Source organism: Triturus cristatus, chromosome 1_1 (assembly GCF_964204655.1).
Source record: "Triturus cristatus chromosome 1_1, aTriCri1.1, whole genome shotgun sequence".
NCBI lineage: Eukaryota > Metazoa > Chordata > Amphibia > Caudata > Salamandridae > Triturus > Triturus cristatus.
In genome coordinates, this window is record NC_140579.1 from 785217675 (window position 1) to 785238801 (window position 21127).

Sequence of the window (21127 nt, forward strand, 5' to 3'; positions counted from 1 at the left end):
GTCTGTGATTGAGACACCTTTCCTTTTTAATACCCTGAGAGGGCTCAGACCCTTTGTAGCTGTTTTACACAGACCCGCCCCTTTGTTATCTGTGCTTGTAAGCACTCCGCCGGTGTTGACCCCGCCCCTGTGCAGAATGTTCAACCTGTTGTTTGGGGTGTAGTACGTAGAGAGTTTCTCCTGGCGTACACTCCTACTCACGCCTTTTGCGCCGCTTCTGTTGTTCTGGACGACTGTTGTTATGTCCCTTAAGGGCTGCGCCGACCCCCCATCAGTCGCATGTTTCTGAGACGCTTCTAAAATATACTCAAAAATCAGATAGGAGGGAGAAAGAAGGGCTTAGGTCCACTCAGCTTCCTTGTCTCAATATATCAAAAAATCAATAGTAGAGTGGATCACTGGTCCTGGGAAACCAGGGTATTGCATGGTTAGTACTTTGTACTGTTTAAGAAACCCTCATTCACGTTTGGTTAAGGATCGAGATTAGCGGTATATCTTGATTCTCCGCTGGATTTGGTATTAACGTGATCGCATAATCATTGGGTTAATCCAATGCTTCCTCCACCCGGAGGCTTTTACCACTGGTAATCACAGTAGTGATCGTGAATAAAAAAGGTGAAGTGATTGTGGTGAAGAAAAAAGTTGTTTAAAAATCTCGTAAAGCCAGTAGATTTCTTTATTAGTACTGGATTCGGGATAGGTTTAAAAAGAGTTTTCTGGTTGTGCACGTATCCGACTTATTATGGTCAAGTGCACTTTTTAAAAAAAATCGTGTCCAAAAAAGGTCGACATGTTTCAGCCCTCGTCAGCCCCTAGGGGTCAAGTGGGCTTTCTTCAGGACCTGGTGCAAAACAGAGTGGCCTTAACTACAGGCACCCTTGTGGATGTGCGGGAAAATTATTTCCTTCTTGGTTGCACATTCAATATAAACAGAATATATATATATATATACATATTAGAGGAAACATAAAACAACACATGCAGTCAACACCATCCTGAGTTCTACACAGCCACCTTTTTATATAGGCATTGCTACAAGCTGTTGTACCCTTCTGCTTGAGAGTCTGTAACACCGCTAGTACTTTTCACACCCTTTTGTAACAAACACACCTGGTAGAGGTCTTTTTGCAGCTCCTTTCTTTGACAAGGGTCCCACTTTAGAAGTTGAAGCTTTCCTCTTCAAAGGGCTTTCTTTTGAACGCTGCGCCACCTCTTGGCACGTGTCGCCGTCCTGGCATAACGTAAGGGCCCCTGTAAAGAAACATAATACCCAACATTAGGCATCTTTCGGCGGAGTCCTCCTATACACCCTCAGGGTCAGAACTCTGGCCTACCCCGACAGCACCCTAGCGCCTTAGACAGTTTAAATAACAGCGGTCTTTTTAATTACTTGTAGGAACTGTAGTGTTTTGCACAGTGTTCATAGCTCCTTGAGCCTCGATGTACACCAATAGCTCTTCAAAAAATGTTGTAGGTCGGGATCATAAGCTGTAAAATCATACATACAAGAGAACCATATTAGAAAAAAGAGTACTTATGCGTTATTGGTTTACAAAACTACGTAGAACTACACAACTCCTAATATATATACCTGTCTGCGGGTCTGTCAATTCTCCGGTGTTGCTAGTTGTTTCAGGGGTGTCCAGCGCCTGGGGCACATAGATAACGTTTGTTTTGGCAGGGTCTTGCATCTGGATCAAATAAAAAGCAACTGTTTTAAAACACGCCTTTTCTTAAACAAGGTATTACAATTTCAAACAATTCAAGTAGGCATTTTAAAAAATAAATAAATAAAAAATAAGCTGTTAGGAGGATGTCACAACCCACAATTATAAAAACTATAAAAAGCGCTCCATGTGGTGTTCTAAAACACATATTCAAAATGGCTGCCTGTGTAGCGCAGAAGCCTGTACTTTAATAACGCTGGCATTGGGGCTAACCTTGGCATACAGTGGTCACCACTGTCACCTGTAACGTAACGTTTGTTTTAGTGTTTTGAGTGTGCCATTTATTGCAATTTTTTTTTTTTTCATCTACGTGTACTATGTATGCTTTTATAACCTGCACAGGTTACTTTATCCTTTTGTTTGGCTCTTGATACTTGCACATTGTCACTATTGTCTCATGTAACGTAACGTTTGCAACATGCTGACTTTTGCATGCACACACACACACACACACGTAACGTATCGTTTGCTACCTCTTGTATTTTGCTTGCCCTTGATACTTGCACAATTGTCACTATTGCCTCATGTAACGTGATGTTTGCTACCTCTTGTATTTTGTTTGCTCTTGATACCCACACAATTGTCACTATTGCTGTTTGTAACGTAACGTTTGCTTTTGTGACATGCTGACACACACACACACACACACACACAACCACACACACGCACACACACACACACACACACACACACACGGGGAGCTTCGCCTCCGGGGACTGCTGTGTAAGGACCCGCCCCTGCAGTGACTGTAGGGGCGGGGCCTTGCACAACAGACCCGAAGGCGAAGCAGTCAGCAGCCATGCCGTTGCTGTCCCTAAGGAACCCCCAGGAGCAGCGCGACCCAGGAACCAGGCACAAGACCCCCGAGCAGCGCCACGCTGAAGCGGGCTCGGGGGCATTTTTGAACAATAAAAGAAAAAAAAGAAAAGAGCGGCAAAAGGCCTCGAGGCACCCGGGGACCAGGAACCGGCAACAGCAAGCCCCCGAGCAGCGCCACCATCAAGCGGGCTCGGGGGCATTTTGGATTTTAAAAAAGAGCGGCAAACGGCCGCGAGGCCTCCAGGGACCAGGGAACCAGGCACAAGCCCCCCGAGCAGCGCCACGCTGAAGCGGGCTCGGGTCATTTTGGATTTTAAAAAAAAAAGAGCGGCAAACGGCCGCGAGGCCTCCAGGGACCAGGGAACCAGGCACAAGCCCCCGAGCAGCGCCACCCTGAAGCAGGCTCGGGGGCATTTTGGATTTTAAAAAAAGATCGGCAAACGACCGCGGTGCCTCTCAGGGCTCCAGAAACCGGCAGCAGCAAGCCCCCGAGCAGCGCCACCATCAAGCGGGCTCGGGGGCATTTTGGATTTTTAAAAAAGAGCGGCAGACGGCCGCGAGGCCTCCAGGAACCGGCACACAGGGCCCCCGAGCAGCGCCACCATCAAGCGGGCTCGGGGGCATTTTGGATTTAAAAAAGAGCGGCAATCGGGCCCCAGAGCCCCGAGGGCTCGTGGCTATTTTTTTTAAATAAAACCAGGTACACTCATGGGCCAGGCCAGAACAGCTTCCTGAGCCCCCAGACCAGCCCCTGCAGCATGCAGGCTCTGGGGCTTTACAATTTTTAAAACATGGACAGCTAACTCCACACCCGCACGGCCTCCTGAGGACCCCTGGACATTTTGATGCTTTTATTTTAAAACCTGAAAGCTATGCCTTCTGCGACAGTTCACCGTCAGGATAAACAGGAGTGGTGAGTACCAAATTGTATTATTTATTTTGAATTTGTACACCTTGTATTTTATTTAAAGACCCTCTGGTAAACTTGCAATACAGGCGCCTCATAACCTCTAACATCATTGACCCTAAATGTACAGCTGCATTGTAAAATGCTTCTATAAAAATGTATAATCTTAAGCCTACAACCCCTGCACCACAACCAGTCCCTCCTTTGTACACTTTAAATACATTTACATTGTATTTTGCACCTTTTAAAAAACTTTAATGCCAACATTATTCACAGTAACCAGCAGATCATAATGCCTTAAAGCTTAATTAAAACCTCTAGGGTACAATACTACAAATGCACTGCGCCCCATTTAAAATGCGTCTATGCTAACTTAGATGCAGTGTCCCTAATACTTTAAATAACCCCTAAACATGCATCATGGCGTCATCCCTTATTTACCTCCATCACAGTGTAGCAGGCGGCGTCAATCTGGGATAAGTGGCTCAGGTCCATTCTTCCTGTAAGTTCCTGGGGTGGCTCTCTGCAGCAGAACAATCCAGGCAAGTTGCTCCCCAAGGGTTTTTGAATAGGTGCTGGGGCAAAAAATCCACAAGGTGTAGTAAAGCAATCCAGGCCAGTCACTCCCAAAGGTTTTTGAAGGGTTGCTGGTGCAGAAATCCACAAGGTGCAGCAGAGCAATCCACGCCAGTCGTTCCTCAAGGGTTTTTTGAATGGGTGTTTGACAGTGTTCCTTAAGGGGCCCTTTTATACTGGTCCTAGCAGGCTAATTAGAAGCCCCCCACACCCTTTATGACTTGAGGAGTGTTTAGAACAATGTCCTGGAGGTCTTTGGATGGGAACCTTTTTTTCTATCCTTGTACAGTATAACCAGTACAGCATTTATTACTTTGAGGGCTTGGGTGGCCATCCCCAAAACTCTTCACACCTGCGTGACACCTCCTCCTTGGAAGTAGGGATCCCGGGAACAGGGTCTAGCTTCAATCCTAAACCCAACACCTGTCTTTTTTTTAAGGCCAGAGTTTTTTCCTGCCAGAGCTGTCAAATTTCCAACCAGCCTTGTCAATTTGGGACTAGCCTGTCAAAATTGGGACCAGGGGCTTTGGTTTGTGTGAATTACATCCTAGCAGCTGACACCCTGTTTCGGGTTCTCATGGGAAGCTTGGCTCTACAGGACACCTGTCTTTTTCGCATCACAAAGCTCCTTGGTGGCTGGGGTTTATATTTTATAATGGGCTTGTATTAGCATATTTTGGAGAACTGCCAGAGGAAGGATTGTGAGGACCCTTTACCACTTTGACACCTACATGCCATAGCCTTCCTCCCAGGCCCTGGGCTGGGGAGACTCAGGACTGCCCCGCAGCTGTTCCCCCTGCAGCTGTCAGGCCTGTCAAATTTAAGGCCAGAAGTTTAAGACTAGACCTGTCAAATTTAAGACTAGACCTGTCAAATTTAAGACTAGCGTTTGCGACCAGACCTGTCACTTTTGCGGCCAGGATAGTTTGCTGCCAGCCATGTCCATTTTTGCTGTCAGGCCTGTCAAATTTAAGGCCAGAAGTTTAAGACTAGACCTGTCAAATTTAAGACTAGACCTGTCAAATTTAAGACCAGCGTTTGCGACCAGACCTGTCACTTTTGTGGCCAGGATAGTTTGATGGAAGCTATACCCTCTTACTACTTGTATCCTCCTCTGTTTAAAATTGGCCCTGGATGCTATACAGATATCTGCCATTATTAATGTAGTATTGTGATGACATAACACTCAACAGTCTCTTTGATTTGTCCTTATGAAATCTTGTATCATTGTTTCTCAAAAAACACTTCAGGAAATCTTCCAAAATACAGCCTCAAATTCCTGTTTACAGCGGCGACAGTGACACATGCTATGGTTAATTATTTTGATGTTTACCTTGATGTAACAAAACATAAACAGATTGATGTTTGTTATTTTACATCCTTACGTTTTTTAATTTTTTACAGGATTGCTGGTCATTTTCTCACACATTATGGCAGCCATGCGTTGTTGTCGTTTTTGCTGTGACAGAGATTGACGCGAACTAATGCAATTTCATCTGCGTTTCAAATCCCACAGCAGAGATTGAGGGCACAGAGCACCTCTTGCATATTGATTGCATCAACGGACTAGGTTATGTGTTGCTGTGGAAGCGACTACTGTCCCATCAGTCTGGACTCATTGCCATTACTATCGGTCTCATTGGGGACTCGAGAGGGGGAGATGGATCTAATGTATTCAAATAAATTACATTAATAAACATGGCCGCTCTCACAGGATCTCTTTTGTAACTCATAGTACGTCGAGTTGAACTGCGAGTTTCTGACTAAATATAAATAACACATGCAAAGCACAGTCACTGCAGATGAAGCAGCCGTGTCATTAGGTTTGTTGGGACATGATATGACACCGGACCAACTGTTGACTCTGTATTTTCAGCGGAGCTCTGCGGCTTGCTTTCATTTCTAAACCAAAACACAGATCAGTTTCAGGGGCATGTGGCCTTTCCTTCTGCAGTTCAGGGTCTGTGGAGGATCAGTCAGCGACACTTGCGGCTCTGTTGCTGCCGGTGTTGTGTAATATCTGGTATCCCCACAGTATCGTGTACCCCCTACACTTCGGGACTTTTCGGAAACGAAACTCAGCCCGGGCAGGTTAAGACAGAAGCTGATCACTGCTGGGGCTGAGTTAGGGGATACACGATTCAACAGGATGCCAAACTCTGCTCTGGGGATAAATCACCTGAAACTTTTGCATGAAGAGAGACAGACAGAAATAAATGGAGAAAATGAATCATAATGGAAATAGCAATTCAGTGAATAAACATTGTGAAAGCAAAGAAACTATTTCTGAAGCATATCGAATCGTAACGAAATAACATGAGGGGAAGAGAATAGAAACAACAGGGGGATCAAATAAGGAAAAAATAATATCAAAACTAGGGAAAGATTAAAGGGTAAAGGTAAAAAAAAAAGGCAATGAAAAATGCAAAGTATTAAAATGGGGAAAGAAAGTGTTTTGATTTTCATATAATGAATATGTTACAGGGTGTTAATGACAAACATATAACTTGCACAATAAGTTGAATAACAGTGCATGTTTAGTTTGACTAATATAACATACTTGGCATTTTACCAGCTGCACTATCTATTGTGTCCATGCTAATTAAACAAGCATTGGCAACGCAATCTGCCTCATACTTTTGTGAAAGTTAGAGCATATTGGCGATGTAAATGACAATGTTTTTTACTTATTTTCTAGGTCGAGCCTGGGCAGCGCATGCGCTACTCTGTGGCATGATGTATTGAAGCATGGAATAGAAGCCCTGTGCACTCTCCTCCCATATTTGCCATTTGGCTTGTGTCATTGTCCTTAATAAATGCTGGCTTCTGATTCGTTAGTAGGCTTGTAAGTTCCTCCTTAGTTCCGCCTTGTCTTCATTTGTAACCTCCCATGAGGACTGGCCCTTTTACTTCAGTTGTTACACGGTACGTCTTTTTTAGTCTGTAAGCACTATTTTCTTTATTGAGTTTCTCCTACTGCAGGCACAACATGCTTTACTGCAACATTCAGTGCGCCATGCGTGCTTTCACTTTCTGAGCAGCCAGGGATAATAGCGGCCGCTTCTTTGAATAGGTCTCGCATTTACAAGAGTTTGAAATATTGGCATTGTAAATGACAATGCCTTTTATTTATGTGTTAATTAGCAAAACAGATAAATAAAAGTCATTGTCATTTACAATGCCAATAGCTTAAACTCTGGCAAATGCGACACCTATTGCATTGCAAATGCTTGTCATACATGGCTCCTGGTGCACACTGGTGGCACACATTCTGATGTTCGTTTCTCACATTGCTGCTTTTCGTACGCAGATACTGGTACACAGCACACATTCTGGGACTAGCTCCCTTACAGCCTTTGTTCGTACACGGATCCTGGTGCATGCTGGTGGCTCACGGCATACATTCTGGTGCCAGCTTCTTAAGTGGCTGGTTTTTGTACAAGAATTCTGGTTCACGCTCATGTCACTCTCTGCACAACACACTCTAATGCTGGTTTTCCCCATAGCAGGGCAGGTTTTCCTACACAAATCCTGGTGCGCGCTTGTGTTTCATGCTGCACAGCACACTCTAATGCTACTTTTCCACATGTCTGGTTTTTATGCACAGATTCTGGTGCACGCTCATGTCTCATGCTGCACCGTACACACTAATGCTGGTTTTCCACAGGGGACTTTTTCATGCACTTATCCTGGTGCACGCTCTTGTCTCACGTTGCACAGCACACACTAATGCTGGTTTTTCACAGGGCTGGTTTTAATGCACGGGTCCTGCTGAACGCTCATGTCTCGTGCTGCACAGCAAACTCTAATGCTAGTTTCCCACATGGCTGTTTTTCGCACACGGATACTGGTGCACGCTCATGCCTCACGCTGGACAGCAAACTCTAATGCTGGTTTCCCACACAGCTGGTTTTCGTGCACGGACCCTGGTGCACGCTCATGCCTCACGCTGAACAGCACACTCTAATGCTGGTTTTTCACAGGGCTGGTTTTAATGCACGGGTCCTGCTGAACGCTCATGTCTCATGCTGCACAGCAAACTCTAATGCTAGTTTCCCACACAGCTGGTTTTCGTGCACGGACCCTGGTGCACGCTCATGCCTCACGCTGCACAGCACACTCTAATGCAGGTTTCCCACACAGCTGGTTTACGCACACAGATCCTGGTGCACTCTCATGCCTCACGCTGTAAAGCACACACTAATGATAGTTTTCATATATGGACCCTGGTGCACGCTCGTATCTCATGTGGCACAGCACACTCTAATGCTGGTTTTCCATAATACTATTTTTAAGGCACAGGTCCTTGTGCACACTTGTGTCTCACGCTGCACAGCACACTTTAATGCTGGTTTCCCAATTGGCTGGTTTTCACTCACAGAACCTGGTGCATGCTTATGCCTCATGCTGCACAGCACAAGCTAATCTAAAGGTTTTCAAATGAGTTTCTCTTACTGCAGGCAGAACAGGCTTTCCTGCAACATTCAGCACACTATTCGTGCTTTCACTTTCCTAGCAGCCTGGGACAATGGCGGCTGCTTCTTTACAAGGAAATAGGTCTAGTAGTTACAAGAGTTTGAGCTATTAGCATTGTAAATGACAATGTTTTTTATTTATGTGTTAATTACAAAACAGATAAATAAAAGGCATTGTCATTTACAATGCCGATAGCTTAAACTCTCGCAAATGCGAGACCTATTGCATTGCTAATGCTTGTTTTTGTTTGCAGTGGAGTGATCAGTTAGAAAACGAGAGCTAAAGCTATTGGCGTCGTAAATGTAAATATTTATGTGTTATAGAGTAGAGTCGGTGTATGTGGTGTGTAGTGGAATTATGTGGCTACCATCCAGATAATGTGAGCATTTAAGAAGCAGAGGTGCAGTTAGGATGGATGGGTTGGTGGAGTGATAGCTATTTGTATGAATACTTGAATGGATGGTTGGCTGTACATGCATGGATGTCTGGGTGATCAGTTGAATGAAAAGATGGTAGGTGATGCATGGGTAGGAAAGTTACAGATGGTTGGTATGGAAAGAAAAAGATGGACACATAGGGAAAATATTTATAAAAAGGAAAGCTTTGTACTTTATTTGACCTTTGGACTACATGGTGGCCCAGATCTCAATAAACATAAAATCCCATTTACAATTCAGAAGTTGGTGGTGGTTTTGTGCCCTTACTCCGAAACTAAGCTTCATTGTCAGCTGCTTGGATGCCTGCCTAATCTGCAGTCTTCCAACACAGTATTACACTTGGACGCTGGTTTAACCCATTCAAATCTTAAATACTGTGTTCCATCAAACCTTACAAGAAACAGTTACTAATTATGACTGATGAAGGAAAAGTCTGATGACTGGTCCCATTTATAGCACTTGCATGTGGTGTTCTGCACGTTGCAAGGACAAGTTGACAATGCCCTGTTGATGAACACAATTATGCCACTCTCTGGCATTAAGACTGCCAAATATAGGCCTATTTGTAAACTCTCTGGTGCATGACATGCACACAATGGGCATTCTACATGTTTCGGGAGCCTTGCAACTTGTAACCGTGTGAGGGCAAGGAAGGGATGGCACGACTTGCACAGCAGGGGCAGCATTACCGTCTTTTTGTTCTGAGGACTGCAACATTTCAGAGTGAGCCTTCACAGCAGCAGCTTCCCAGTATCTCTGTTGCTTACTTGATTGGAAGACCAAACAGAAGATATCATATTCTGGGGCTGTATTACAGATGACTGCGCCAGTGCTAATTATCACAGTGCGCCAGATTGTGCGCCTAACGGCATTACAGAGGATCAGTCTGTAATGCGCCGTGATGTTGGTGAAGACTTTGAACTCTGTGTTTATAAGCGTTTGCGTCTGTGTGCGTATTGTAGTCCTTATTCTCTCACCAGACACCTGACCCATACATTCACTGAAGCACTACGAAGAAGAAATAAGTCTGCACTGCGCTCTGAAAAAACAATAGTCTAGCCTCACAAATCAGAAGTATAACTATACCCAAAGCATGCTCCAGAAACATTTTGTATGCCTTGCAAAGTTGCAGATAACAGTTTCAGGTGTTCAGCATGTATTGTATTAAAAAGCACTCCTGCCAAACTTGTGATGCTGTACCTTCCCGGACAGCCCACCACACTGCCCTACCTGAACAAATGGAGCTCCAAGGCCATGCGCGTTGTCTGCTCCAGCTTTGCCAGGCCCAGTTTCACCTGCTGCTGATGCAGCAGCGTGGACCCCATGGTCTTGTTGCTGTCTTCCAGGGCCTCCAGCAGCTCAGTCAGCACCAGAGGCAGAAGGAAGGCAAAAACTGGATTATTTTGACCAGTGCAGCACCCTTACTTTGTCACCCTAAGGGCGCCATATTAGTTAAGGTACTTTCAACGCTGAATATAATCTGTTTAGGATGCGCCATCTTGGTTAAGGGATTGCAAACTGCGTAATCATGGTTGAGGGCTCGCGAACCTAATACAGCGGCAGCAACACAAAACAAGTACTTGCGAAAGAAGCGAGACGGCTCTTAGCAGAGGCACTGTCACACGGAGGGCAGACTTCATGCATTTAAGTTCACAGCATCCAGGCGAGCCAGCACTATTTTATTCTCACCACTGACTGATGAGAGAAATGGGGTTTGTGGGCTGGTAATGAGAGAAATGCAGGGGTGGGCTTTACATTTGTTGCACAGTGATAAAGCATGGCATGCCACGCTGCAACAATAAGAAAAAATAGTTCTCCCCAACAACAGATGAAGAATGCAAGCGGAAAGAAACTGTATTTCGGCGGTGCTCCTCTGCGAAAAACTGAAGTGAGGTATCACTGCATGAACCACTTAGGAGGCAACAAAGAAGAGCGACACTGGACTGAATCAATGTTAAGCAGCAGGCAGGAGCAAACTCCTTTATCAATATAACAGGTCTTCCAGACAGCACATGGGGTGGACAACTATACATCTCAAGAAATATTCACAACTCGAGACAGAGTGGACCTTCAAAGTCACTAATTAACCTAAGCTCCACCCGCTGATAGGAATGGTGTAAATAAGACAGGCTTAATTTAGGGCAATGTGTGACTTATTTATCCACTGTCAGAACAGTAATAAAGTAAAAAACACCAAGCAATAAAAATATCAAACCGAATTATAAAAATAGTGTAAAATGTAATAAGCCAGATGACACCAAAACAGGACTAATCCATTAAGGGATACATCAGATATGAATTTTAAAGATTAAAGTGAGAATAGCACTGAAAAGGATTACACACCATTGATAGTCAATGGCCACAGTAGAGTTTTTCCTTGAGATTCAGTCTCTAAAATTGAAGTCAAAATCCTTCAGTGGGTCAAGCCCCCAGGCTGTATCCGACGGTGAGTTCCATGTGGCCCGGTACCTTATCGATCAGGGCCCACTGATTTGCTGCTGCGGCGAAGCTCCAAGTGGGAGAAACCACTTTCTTAAAACCCGCGTGGCTATGCCGTGGGTGGATAGAATGGGTTTGTGTGTTCCGGTCCTCTTGAGAACTGGAAATCTAAAACATTGTAGGTACCAACTTTTCAGAGGTGGTATGACAAGTGTAGTTAGACACAGCTCAGGTTTCCAGGACCTGAGAAACAACAGTTGGGAGTCAAGACTCACTCCAGGAGAGGCCATCAGTAGGTATCAAGTCAGGTCCAGTTGTTATTGGTGAGCTGGGCACTTCATGGAAAAGTCCTCTTGCAGCTTGTTGTGGCCCTATAGCTATACAGGTCAATAGGCGTCTACTTTTTTGTCCCGGTCGCAAGGGAAAGCAAGCCCAATCCTTCAAGGCTCTGCTCTAGTTACAGAAATCAGGTCTGGTCCTCTTCTCTTCTTCCACAGGTCCATAAAGTGTGATTAAAAAGGGTGTCTTGAGGTTCCATATTAACGCTTAGTACCAACGAGTGTATTGCTCCTAATGGCGCTCAAAGCGAATGGGTAAAAGTTCCTAGGGTTAACCCTACCCGCTTTTGAAACTGTTCCTGTTTGCCCTTCTGTAGACAATCCCACAGTGCCCCCTCACTCTCAAAATCCAAGATGGATAAATCCTTTTCTCTTTATGCAGAGCCTGTGTGTACTGCCCTCCCAGATGTATGACCAGAAAATCAACACTCTCCTTCTCTGAGGTCACCCTACACCAGTTCTGGAGGTAGCTTTTGGGGCCAGCCTAATAAGAAGGACATAAGCCCGGACCTCTCCAGGTGTTACCAAACATTTGCCTGTTACAGGGGATACCCCTTTGAAGTAAATTAAGTTCCTGGGCCAACCCCACTGGTCTTTCTGCCAGGGGAAGAGAAAAACAACTCCTGATTGCCAAGCCATTGTACCTGCCCTATGATCATTTTTCATACTATTCATCATGGCTTATTCCTGGCTGTGCCACTGCTTATGAGAGAATCCAAATTAGCCCGAGCAGCTTCAAGCAGGGAAAATTGTACTTTAAAAAATATACTGTTTCCTAATATTCATTAAAAATACGACTTCACACCATTGAGTTGGGATTTTAGTAACTAATAGAAAATAGTTGTTTCATCATTTTTGTAGCTGGACCCTAACTGGAGATACCAACATTTATTTTTACAATTGCTTCCCAGTGTTTCCCTTTGGGATAGCAAGAGCCTTCTCACAGTACAAATAGGTTTTGGTTGCAAGTCACTATAAGGGCCTGTTAACTGTATATTTCTACTGTTAACTGTATATTACTACTGTTCTACTTTCATAGACCATGCACACTGCCTTGTGGGCTATACAGCCTAAAAAGGAGTGACTTTTTGATATTCAAAATAAATGAGTTTACCTAACAAAAAACGTTTTGTTGAATGAATGCACAGTACATTTTTACAGTGCAGCAGTCAGGAATACACAGGGTAGGCCTGAAGCCTTGTTTGCCCTGCTGCTGTACTTGAGGGCACTATAGGCACTGCAGTCCTCTAGTGCCATTACATTTCCGGACCCTGTGTTCACTTTCTACATCATATAGTAAGGACATCCAAGCAAGTTAAATATTCCAATGAGAAATAAGCCAAATTAACCATATCTAAGAGGGCACACAGGCACCCTACTAGCAGGGGTAAATTGCACAGAGTTGTAAAGCCAGCAAAGCAGATATGGGAAAATTCTGGAGGGACGCCACACAAAATATGGTCATTTCCTACAATGATTATAAAAAGGAAGCATAATTGTTACAAATGAATATAGGAAATTTTACACAAATACCTTTTCATGTGCCGACACTTGGTTGTTTCAGAATAGTAAACAGAACCAAATGATATTTGTTTCTGGTGCAGCCCCAGTGTCAGGTCTCTCTTTATTATGACAGATGTAAATCTTCACTTTTTAGTCTACATTGAGCATTCTGGGACTTTTAGTTACTCTTTTAAGATTGACAGTATGGCTGAAAAATTGCTGCATGCAAAGTGCTCTTGTAATTTAAAAGAGAAGACTGACTGGCTTGGGAACACTAAAAGTGCTGTGTGAAAATGAACAGTGTAATGGTCAACAACCCAAAGAGAATCCAGATATTCAAATACCTGCAGAGCAAGCTTCACTTTGACAAATAAAAGTAACGGTCAGAGTTTATAAGGTGTACTAGGCGGGTGCTTCAGGTGCAAAGTGAAGGGCATGCCAAATTCAAGGGGAAACATTGAAAATTTAAAAAAAATTGAAAGCTGAAAAATATCCTTAGCCTCAATATGTTATTAGGTTTTAGGTGGTGGATACTCCCTCTACTTGGTCTGGTTAGTGACTAGCAGCTAATCTTGGGTGCTACTGGTTACAGCACATTCTCCCTTTGCTCAATAGCATTTTGTATTTCACATTTAGAAAGTAACAAGACATTTCCATATTGGTTAAGTGAACACAATATTTTTTTCTAACAATGTGCACCAATCTTTCTGTTTTCCAATATCTTTTTGTATGGGGGTAGCAAACAAAATTGCTCATGCATTAATATATCTTTGTCCCCACTTTTCAAAGGTTTCCTTTTAGCCACTGACCAGTTTAAATGGCCTTTTATTTGTTAGACGCCTACAATCTTGTTTTGCATTTTTGATATAATTTCACAGCTTTCACATCTGCTTCCTTTGGAGTATACCAAATATAATGGCCTGTACAGCCTATAATATTTGGTAGCCCCTATTCTTCTGAAGATTGAACTTGCCAGGATACAATTTGACATGGCCTTATGATGGCTGTATGAACACATTACTTTTTCTACCAGATAGAATCCTTGCTTGAGTTTTCCAACATCCTTTCCTAAAGTGATACCACATATTATAGCTCATGCATTTCTGTAAAATCTGATTTCCCCTACTTTTCAACTCAAGTTGCCTTTTTTTTATACCAGACTGCTATATCTTTTCATATTTGTGATTTCATTCCACATGCTTTCACATCAGGGTCCTTCTGGGGATATTAAATGTAATGCTTTATAAGGGCAGTAATGTTTGGTGTTCCCTATGTTTCTCAGGCTAGAGCTTTCCAGGATTCAATTTGACATGGCATACTTTGGGCTACATGAACACAGTATATTCCTGCCAAATAGCACCCGTTACTGTGTTTTCCAACATCTTTTACTGTGGGGATATCACATATTACTGCTCCTGCATTGCTGCAATTTCTGATATCCCCTACTTTTCAATGGTTACCTTTTAGCCACTGACCAATTCAAGTTACCTTTTATATGATAGTAGATTACACTAATTCTTTTCATTTTTCATTTGATTCCACAAGCGTTCACATCTGGTTCCTTTCGGAGACACTAAATATAACGCCTTATTTGGGTTATAATATTTGGTATCCCTTACATTTCTTGGGTTAGAGCTTCCCAGGATTCAATTTAACATGGCATTCTGTGGACAAAGTATTTTCCTGCCAAATAGCACCCTTCCCTATGTTTTCCATAATATTTTACTGTGGGATACCACATATTATGGCTTCTGCAGTGCTGTAATATCTAGAATCCCCAACTTTTCAAGCGTTACCTTTTAGCCACATATCAACTTAAGTTGCCTTTTATTTGCTAGCAGACTGCTATACCTTTTCACATTTTTGAATTCCCTGCGCAAGCTTTCACATCTAGTTCCTTAGGAGGATACCAAATATAATGTCTCATAAGGGCTATAATATTTGGTATCCCTTATGTTTCTCGGGATAGACCATACCAGGATTCAATTGGACATGACATTCTGTTGTCTGGGTGAACAAAGTATTTTCCTGCCAAATGGCATCTTTCCCTCCATTTTCCATAATATTGTACTATGGGGATACCACATATTACAGCTTCTGCATTGCTGTAATATCTGGTACCATATATAATGGACTCTACCGTCTATGATATTTGGTATCCCTTGTGTTTCTCGGGCAAGAACTTACAAAGATTCAATTTGACGTGGTCCAATGTTGGATGGCTTAGCACAGTATTCGTTTGCCAATAAGCGCCCTTCCTTTTGCTTTCCAACATCATTTTCTATGGGGATTCCAAGTATTTGGGCTCACGCATTACTGTAATATCTCGTATCCCCTACTTTCCATGGGTTACCCTTTAGCCATTGATCACTTGAAGTTGTCTTTTATTTGATAGCAGATTACAGTATCTTTTCACATTTTGTACATCATTCCATAGGAATTTACATCCAGTTCGCTTAGGGGATACCAAATCTAATAGCCTATATGGACTATAATATTTGGTATCCCCTGTGTTTCTCGAGTTGGAAATTACCAGGGTTTAATTTGATATAGTCTTATGTTGAATGGATGAGCACATTGTTTCTATGCAAAGTATCACCCTTTTTTTCGCTTTAAAACATCATTTACTATGGGGATACCAAATATTATGACCCACGTATTGCTGTACTATCTTGTATCCCCTATGTTTCATTGGTTACCCTTTAGCCATTGACCAGCTGAAGTTGCCTTATGTTTGATAACAGACTTCAATACCTTCTCGCATTTTTACATCATTCCACAAGATTTTACATCCGGTTCCCTTAGGGGATGCCAAATATAATGGCCTTTACCGGGTACAATATTTGGTATCCCTAGTGTTTCTCGGGTTAGAAGTTACCAGGATTCAATATGACATCACCTTATGTTGCATAGGGGAGCACAGTATTTCTATATCAAATATCACCCTTCCTTTTGCTTTCCAACATCATTTAATCTGGGGATACCAAATATTATGGCTCACTCATTGCTGTAATATCTTGTATCCCGTATGTTTCATGGGTTACCCTTGAGCCATTGAAAAGTTGAAATTGCCTTTTGTTTGATAGCAGCTACATTATCTTTTCACATTTTGTACATCATTCCACAAGATTTCTGCATCCGATACCCTTAGGGGATACCAAATATAATAGCCTATATGGCCTATAATATTTGGTATCCCCAGAGTTTCTCGGGTTAGAAGTTACCAGGATTCAGCTTGACATCGCCTTATTTTGGCTGGGAGAACACAGTATTTCTATACTAAATATCACCCTTCCTTTTGCTTTCCAACATCATTTATTAAGGGGATACCAAATATTATGGCTCACGCATTGCCATAATATCTTGAATCCCCTATGTTTCATGGGTTACCCTTTAGCCATTGACCAATTGAATTTGCCTTTTATTTGATAGCAGACTACAGTATCTTTTCACATTTGTACATCATTCCACAAGATTTTGCCTCCGGTACCCTTAGGGGATACCAATTATAATAGCCTATATGGCCTATAATATTTGGTATCCCCAGCGTTTCTCGGGTTAGAAGTTACCAGGATTCAATTTGACATCGCCTTATGTTGGATGGAGGAGCACAGTATTTCTATACCAAATAGCACCCTTTCTTTTGCTTTCCAACATCATTTACTAGGGGAATACCAAATATTATGGCTCACGCATTGCTGTAATATCTCGTATCCCCTATGTTTCATGGGTTACCCTTTAGCCATTGACCAATTGAATTTGCCTTTAATTTGATAGCAGACTACAGTATCTTTTCACATTTTGTACATCATTCCACAAGTTTTTGCATCTGTACCCTTAGGGGATACCACATTTATTTGCCTATATGGCCTATAATATTTGTCATCCCCAGTGTTTCTAAAGTTAGAAGTTACCAGGATTCAATTTGACTTCACCTTATGTTGGATGGAGGAGCACAGTATTTCTATACCAATTAGCACCCTTCCTCATAATTTTCTATGGGAATACCAAATATTATGGCCCACCCATTGCTGTAATATATCGTATCCCCTATGTTTCATAGGTTACCCTTTAGCCATTGACCAATTGAATTTGCCTTTTATTTGATAGCAGACTACAGTATCTTTTCACATTTGTACATCATTCCACAGGATTTTGCATCCGTATCCTTAGGGGATACCAAATTCAATAGCCTATATGGCCTATATTATTTGGTATCCATAGTGTTTCTCGGTTTAGAAGTTAACAGGATTCAATTTGACTTCGCCTTATGTTGGATGGGGGAGCACAGTATTCCTATACCTAATAGCACCCTTCCTTTTGCTTTCCAACTTCATTTACTAAGGGGATATCAAATATTATGGCTTACCCATTGCCATAAAATCTCATATCCCCTATGTTTCATGGGTTACCCTTAAGCCATTGACCAATTGAATTCGTCTTTTATTTGATAGCAGACTACAGTATCTTTTCAAATTTTGCACATCATTCCACAAGATTTTTCATCCGTACCCTAAGGGGATACCAAATTTATTAACCTATTCGGCCTAAAATATTGGGTATCCCCAGTGTTTCTCGGGTTAGAACTTTCCAGGATTCAATTTGACTTTGCCTTATGTTGGATGCAGGAGCACAGTATTTCTATACCAAATAGCACCCTTCCTTTTGATTTCCAGCATCATTTACTAAGGGGATACCAAATATTATGGCTCACACATTGCCATAATATCTCATATCCCCTATTTTTCATGGGTTACCCTTTAACCATTGACCAATTGAATTGGCCTTTTATTTGATAGCAGATTACAGTGTCTTTTCACATTTTGTACATCATTCCACAAGATTTTGCATCCAGTACCCTTAGGGCAGAGGTCTTCAAACTTTATTAGGTTGAGCCCCCCCATCAGAATATTTTAAAATGTCGGGCCCCACCACCCCCTGACCGAAATCCCTGGAATCTGGTACAGTACATAATCGACCTCCATTCGCATATCCCAGGCTATAGCCGGCAAATAATGTTAAACACATTAAGAGTGTTTAGTAAACTGCAGGTTTGTGAGTGGGTGTCGTTGAGTGACAGAGGCTTATTACATGGTTCAAATCAAAATTTACCCAGATAAAATGTGCGCAAATTGTTTTTACTAGGATTTTACTTATGCAGTGGAGTCATAATGGGACACTGTTGTCTGGAGCAGCCCAGTCACCTCCTAAGTAATTACCCTAAAGTCAGGCAAATACCTACCAACCTCTTCATATACATTTTGAATGGAAGTGAACAACTCACTCCCAGACTTGTTGCACCTTTTCAAATTGTTGAGCGTTACCAATACAACTGAAGGCTTTGTCTTGATAAAACGTCGGTAACTATCAAAGGAGGTGGCCATAGCAGGCAAGAAAGGAAAGCCTAACACATTTATTTTAAAACGAAAGATCGCACTGGGTGGTGACGTCCCTTCCTGTGATGTCATGTGACGGCAATGATCATTGCTTATTCTTATTACTCCCCCACTTGTTTTTTTAGGACTTGTGCTCTGAGAGGGGGGTTTGGACACATGTCAGGCTTATGTTATAAAAAATCAGAACTAATAACAACTGAATGATGTTGCTTATTTTACTTAAAAGCAATGTTGTCTGACAGACTTTGGGGTGATCAAATGGATCTGGGCCCAGCTGCACAGTGAACTGGCAGCATTTCAGTGCATGTAAATGCAGCGGCAGCCGGGGCAGGTAAGCTCGGTGAGGCGGCGGAGGGTGGGGAAGTCGACAGACAACAGAATAGATCAAACTAAATAAATAAATAAAACCTATTTTGTCCCCCTGCCCTGCTCCATCACCCCACCACGCTTACCGTCACCAGCTGCGACTGATATGTGAGCCTCCAGGAAAAGGGTCTAGGCAGAGAGTAGAAAATATTGTTAGAGGTTCAAAAGGGTTTATGTTGGATGCCGAAGGCAGTGCTTAATAAATTTGAAAAAAGCGCAGGGGCCAAAGCTTTTATTACGTCTCTTCTACAGCTGTATACCAGGACTGCTGGGTCTTGAATGAACCAACACACGCCTCCTTCTTCCTCCACCCTGTTTTTCTTTCCTCTGTCTCATTCTTGCAGGTGGTTTTCATCTCTGCTTTATCCCTTTGTGTCCGTTTTCACAGCTTTATTGTCCTTTTTCTTTCCCCCTATTCTGCTTTGCTCTCTCTTGCCTAAAGTTGGATGCTGGAAAAAAATTCTTGGTCCAGGGACACATAATCAAAGGATGTCAACCTTGTCACTGATAAGAACAGCATTCTTCATAGCTCTCACTTTCTTTTATTTGCCTCCTGAGGCTCCCAGCACCATTTCCACTTGAATTCCATTCACTTAGTAAAAATAAAATGGTAGTCGCTTAATTAATTATACTCTCTCGTGAGGGAACCTCAGCTACAAAACCGCATGACCAACAGCCTATTATACAGAAAGGTCTGTCTTAAAATTGTTTCCTATGAGAACGATGTATTAATCAAGCATGAAAAATGGCTACATTAAATGTACACTTTTGCAATTTTGAAAGAAAACCTTGAGTGTGTGGCATGCCCATACTTATGTAACCAGCCCTGCCAAGTACCACGCATCCGGCGTTAGACTAAAGCTCAGTGCGGTGATCTGCATCACTGCACTGAAATGCAAAGTCACGCATTTTAACGCCTCCTCATCTTTCAAACTGAGAGTGCTGTTACAATAAAGCACCATACTCGCTGCAGTGGCAGAGCACACAGCACGCTGCTTCCGGCAGGCTCGGGGGCTCTCTTGCTCAGTTATAGCTCATCTCAGCTGCACAACTTACAAGGACATCAGACAGCGCTGCAATATCACTGACATCAGAGGAGCCTGGATGGGTGAGAGACGATTTGTTACTGAGAGTATGTGTGAGTTAGTTGACTGACATTTGAGTTTAGGCGGGTCTGGCTCCTGCTTCCTGTGGCAGGAGCTGGTGTGCCGCCTCACAGTTTAAAGTGACTGCCGACAATCATGAATTTATATATGGCAGTCAGTGAAGCTTGCATGCATGCATGCTACGTTGGACCCTCCATGTGGGATTCGCCACCTTCTCCACTCGCAGCCCTGTTGTCATGCAGGCTCAGTATCTCCAATGCGTGCTCTGCTGACCTTCAAGGCAGACGCAGACCTGCGAACTATGCGGGAGGTCCTGGTAGTTCTGGCACTAACCTCCCCTTCCTGGGAGCTGGCTGCAGCACAGTATGTGTCTCTGTCTTATATCGCGCCTCCATACTGCAAGGAGCGATCAGCACCCCACCAGCTGGCATGGTGCGTAATGTTTGGCGGTAACACAGGGGGACAACAGCCCCAGAATGTCAAGTGTTGTTGAGGTGAAGGGGTGTCTGTTTGGCAGGTATATTGATCACTGGCATTAGCAACCCTCAAATACTGTGGAAACTTGTGTACTCCACCAGTGATGTGAAAGTCAAGAGCTGCGAGGGACTGGTGTCAGCAGGGCCGCAGTCTGGGGGCACAGCTCCAGAGGCCTGCGTGGACTGGGAGCCCCGGGTTGACCACCTGTGAGCTTCAGATGTCTCTTACGCTGCCACTTGCTTCTCGTGGCACCGTTCTCCTCAGCCTCACCTCAGAGGCTGTAAACCACAAAAGCTTCACGCTCGAACTGCGCCCTCCAAGGTCCTGCCTCAGCTTCTGCATCCTGTGTGATACTCTACACTGCTAACCATGAACTCTTGATTCTGTTGTGTAATGTCAGTGGTGCAATATATATATAATCTATGCCTATTTGAAAGTCCATCAGTACTCTTTTCTCTTCCATTCATTTTTACTTTCTGTTTATGAGATTATCTGTCCATACTGTTCAGTCGACACATGGAGGCTCCCCACTGCTTGGATGCACTTATTTTTAGGGACGA